Raw genomic sequence first — 5,000 nt, 5'->3', positions numbered from 1 at the left:
AGTATTGTTTATTTGTTTAACCACTAGAATCTGGATGATATGACCATCACGTCATGAAAAAAAATTGGCTTGAGGGACGAGTGACATGAACAGGTCATCATGGAAAAATTTTGCTGAGGGCTGAAATGACAGGAAATGCTGTCATGAGAATTTTGTCTGAAAGCTGAGATGACAGAAATGACTCACCATGAATGCACAAAGCTCTTAGAGGGTAATTAGACTCTGTGGGTATTTAGTAATGGTATCTTGCATTATTCCTATTAGTAAAGGAATATACTGGAGAATGTACCATGACTAGAAGAGTGGCAGGTCTATGGAAGATGCTATTTCCATTCTCATGATCCTATTCCTACCTGCTATGACCAACATGAAAGTTGTGTGTATTACATACACACACACACACATATATATATATATATATATATATATATATATATATATATACATATATATATATATATACACACACATACTTATATATATTATATATATATATACATATATAATATATATATATTTATGTATCTATGTATTTATAAATTTATATAGTTACATATCTATATACTTATAGAAACAAATATATATACTATTATATATAGTTATATGTTTATATATATATATAAATTTATATAAACATATATGTATATATACATATATATATATGTATATATACATATATATATATGTATATATACATATATATATATGTATATATATAAGATATAACATTGTATATCATTATATATAGATATATAACTCTATATAATAGCATACATATGTTTATATATATAAATATATAGATATATTGATATATAAGTATATAAATTTGTAAATACATTAATATATATATATATAAATATATATATGTATATATAAATTATATTTATATATATATTTATATTTATATTTATACATATATTTCATCATCATCATTTTGGAGCTAACGTCGGCAGGGGCGCATAGCTGCATCCACCCTCCGCTTCCACCTACGAGGATCCCTCATGGTGAGCCAGGCAGGGGCCCGGCCCATCTCTAGTTCCTCACGACAGATTTGATCGATCTGCCCAAGCTACGACCTTCTTGGTCGTCCCACAGGCCTCCTCCACCCAGGGTTGTCTCGGACAGAGACAACCTGATGGGCAGGATCATCCTGTGGGAGTCGAGCCAAGTGGCCATATAGCCTGAGTTGGCAATCACGGATTGTGCAAGTAACAGGTCCTGTACCGGTCTCACGGTGCAGCCGTTGGTTGGACACATGGTCCCGCCAACTGTACCCCATGATCCGGCGCAAGGATCTGTTACAAAAGGCATCAAGACGAGATTCCAGAGCACAAGATAGTGTCCAAGTTTCACTACCATAGAGTAAAACTGGGAGTATCATGACCTTGAAAACACGTAACTTGGTCCTTCTGCACAGGTACCAACATCTCCAAATACTCTTGTCGAGAGATTTCATGATCCCTGCTGCCAGGCCAATCCGTCTACTGACTTCTTGGTCTGACAGCCCAGAGTCGTGAAATGCACTACTGAGGTATATAAAGCTCTTTGTGACTTCGATGTTTTCACCGCAAGCACGTATCGACTGTACAGGGTCTCCTAGCAGGCCCCCAAAATCCTGGATCTTGGTCTTGGTCCAGGAGACCTCTGGCCCCAGGGGCTTCGCTTCATTGCTAAATGCATCAAGAGCCGCCACAAGGGTTTCCAGAGATTCAGAGAGTACGGCAACATCATCGGCAAAGTAGAGGTCTGTAACCTTGATATTGCCCAGAGTTGCTCCACAGTGACTTTGGACAGTAGTTCTACCCAGTATCCAATCCATGCAAGTGTTGTAAAGTGTTGGTGCAAGAACACAGCATTGCCTCACACCTGAACTAACAGGGAAGAAGCTCGACAGGCCCCCACCACACTTTACAGCACTTTCAGTGCCTGTTTACAGGTTTGCTATTAGTCCAATAATCCATATTGGAATTCTTCTTAGTCTCAGGATCTCCCAGAGAGATTCGCGATGAACCGTGTCAAACGCCTTCTTGAGATCGATGTAGGCTGCGAGCAGCCCACGTCCGAACTCACGATGGTGCTCTATAATGATTTGAAGCGCCAGGATGCGGTCTATTGTGGACTTACCAGGAGTTAAACCAGATTGCTCCGGTCTTTGGTGCCTCAACAGGTGGTCCCTGATACGTCTCAGTAAGATGTGTGCGAGTACCTTGCCTGGTACACTGAGTAGTGTAATGCCTCGGTGATTGCTGCAGGGAAGAAGCTCGACAGGCCCCCACCACACTTTACAGCACTTTCAGTGCCTGTATACAGGTTTGCTATTAGTCCAATAATCCATATTGGAATTCTTCTTAGTCTCAGGATCTCCCAGAGAGATTCGCGATGCACCGTGTCAAATGCCTTCTTGAGATCAATGTAGGCTGCGAGCAGCCAACGTCCGAACTCACGATGGCGCTCTATAATGATTTGAAGCGCCAGGATGCGGTCTATTGTGGACTTACCAGGAGTTAAACCAGATTGCTCCGGTCTTTGGTGTCTCAACAGGTGGTCCCTGATACGTCTCAGTAAGATGTGTGCGAGTACCTTGCCTGGTACACTGAGTAGTGTAATGCCTCGGTGATTGCTGCAGTCCCACCGATCCCCTTTTCCCCTTCCAGAGAGGGATGACCACACCCCTCAGCAGGTCAGGGGGAAAGGTACCAGTCTGCCAGATGGCAGACAGGACTGCATGCAAGCCCCTTGCCATAGGTTCTCCACCAGCCTTTAACAATTCGGCTGGGATGCCACAGACACCTGCTGCTTTACCACTCTTCAGCTTGGAGATCGCCCCCCTGATTTCGGTCAGGGAGGGTGGATCCTCGCTGATGGGTGGATCTGGCAGAGGAGTCTCAACATTACCCGCATCCATGTTAACTGTTGGTGGATCAACCTTATACAACTGCTCAAAATACTCAGCCCAACGCACACGCACCCCATCAGGATCTGAGATTATCTGGCCACTTGCTGAGCGGACTGCAGTCGTCTGTGAGGGGGGCTTGGAGTTCAGCTTTCTCAGAGCTTGGTAGACAGGATGAAGGTCATTTACAAGGAAATGGCTTTCGACCTCCTCTGAAAGACTACTGATAAACTGTTCCTTATCCCTTCTCAACAGTGACCTAGTCCTGCGCACCAGAGAGCGGTGCAAGGTGCGATTCCCTGACAGTCGAGCCGCACGACAAGCATCTGTGGCTTCCAGTGTCTCCTGCGAGATGGAGTTCTGTCTTGTTCTTGGGCGTTCACCAATGGATTCCTGAGCTGCATCAAGCGTTTCACACTTGAAGGTATCCCACAAAAGAACAGGGTCTGTCTGGCCCTCGAGTGCTGTGAGACGACCAGAGATAGCCTCGGCAAACCCCCGGGTACACTCGTCCTCCCTCAATCTGTCCAAATGAAACACCCTAGGGTGTTCATTTGGGCGACGGGGGGTTCTAAAGTGGACCCGGAGAGTAGCCACTACTATTCTATGATCAGTTCCACAGAACTCAGGGCTTCGATATACCCTGCAGTTCTGGAGGATCCTCCATCGAGTGCTAACGAGGATGTGGTCGATCTCCTTGGCCACTCTACCTGTATCGCTGTACCAAGTCCAGCGATGCGGGTCAGAACGCTGATACCAGGAGCCAGAAATCCTCAATTTCTGGGACCTAGCAAAGTCACGGAAAAGGAGGCTATTCCCGCTGCCAGCATCAGCTCCTGAGCCATGAGGACCGACAGACATCTCGTAGCCAGCTCGATCACAGCCGGATACCGCATTGAAGTCGCCTAGAACAATACGAATATCTCGCCGAGGACATCTGTCTGCCACAGATGCAAGTTTGGCGTAAAACATCTCTTTCACCTTAAGTTTATATACATCCGTAGGAGCGTATACAGCAACAAGAGGAAGCCAAATGAAAGCTTCAGTCTCAATACCATGATACGCTCATCGACTGGAGTGACCTCAACTACCAAGGGTTGAAGTCTGCTGGAGATGGCTATGGCTACTCCCTCGAGATGGTGGCCATCGCTGCGGCCCGACCAGTAGTAGGTGTAGCCACCCTCACTAATCGTGCCACTGCCAGGTCTTCTCACCTCCGAGAGAGCAGCCACCTCAACTCTCAGCTGTTTCAATTCCCTCGATAGTAGTGGTAACCGATCGTCCTGTTGCAGGGAACGGATGTTCCAAGCCCCCACCCTGACAGTCCGCCTGAGGTCTAACCTCGGGAAGTCACTCCGGGTGGGCGCCACCTCTGCCACCCCTACCGACGCCGCCTCATATAGAGGAGGTTGGCTGGCTGCAGGCCCCATAATCCACCTGCAGGGCTCCCTGGGGCGTTCCCCCACAAGCATCACGCCAGGCTGGCGGCCGCTGGGACCCAGCTGGGATTGGGGGTAACCCCCCCTCCCCACCCGAGTCCCAGCGGTCGCCAACCCAGAGGGACCCACAGCCCACCATACTTGCTGCCCTCCCCCCAGCGTCAACAACTATATTGGTCATTGCCAGTGGTTATCTCGGGGGGGCTGACTGGCAAGGCCTGCCTCCCCACAGCTGCCCATTAACCCCAGGGGACGCGGGGGACAGGAGTTAGTACGAAGCCAGGGTGTATCCACACGCCGGTGGGCCATAGCTCCGTACCTTTAGGGCCTCCTGCTGCTCCAAGAGCCTCCACAGTTCAGCCTAGGACCGCAAGGTTATATGTAATAAATTATGTATGTATATATATTTATGTATCAATGTATTTATGTATATATACACATATTTTTATTTATACATATATTTTATATATAATAGATTATGTATATATATGTATATATATTATGTTTATATATATTTATGTATCAATGTATTTATGTATTTATATACTTGTATATATAAATATTTATATACAGTTTTATATTTCTATATATATATTATATTATATATATATATATATATCTATATATAATGATATATATATATCTATCTATATATAATGATATATATA

At 45.1% G+C, this 5,000-nt stretch overlaps 1 protein-coding gene across 4 annotated transcripts in view; it reads left to right on the top strand.

The window, feature by feature from the left end:
- Window positions 1-5,000, top strand: part of LOC125039864 (protein IMPACT-B-like) — a 46,486-nt gene that overhangs the window by 14,029 nt on the left and 27,457 nt on the right. The window lies entirely within an intron of this gene.

The sequence above is a fragment of the Penaeus chinensis genome, chromosome 28 (assembly GCF_019202785.1).
Source record: "Penaeus chinensis breed Huanghai No. 1 chromosome 28, ASM1920278v2, whole genome shotgun sequence".
NCBI lineage: Eukaryota > Metazoa > Arthropoda > Malacostraca > Decapoda > Penaeidae > Penaeus > Penaeus chinensis.
This window is presented reverse-complemented; position numbering and strand designations above follow the sequence as displayed.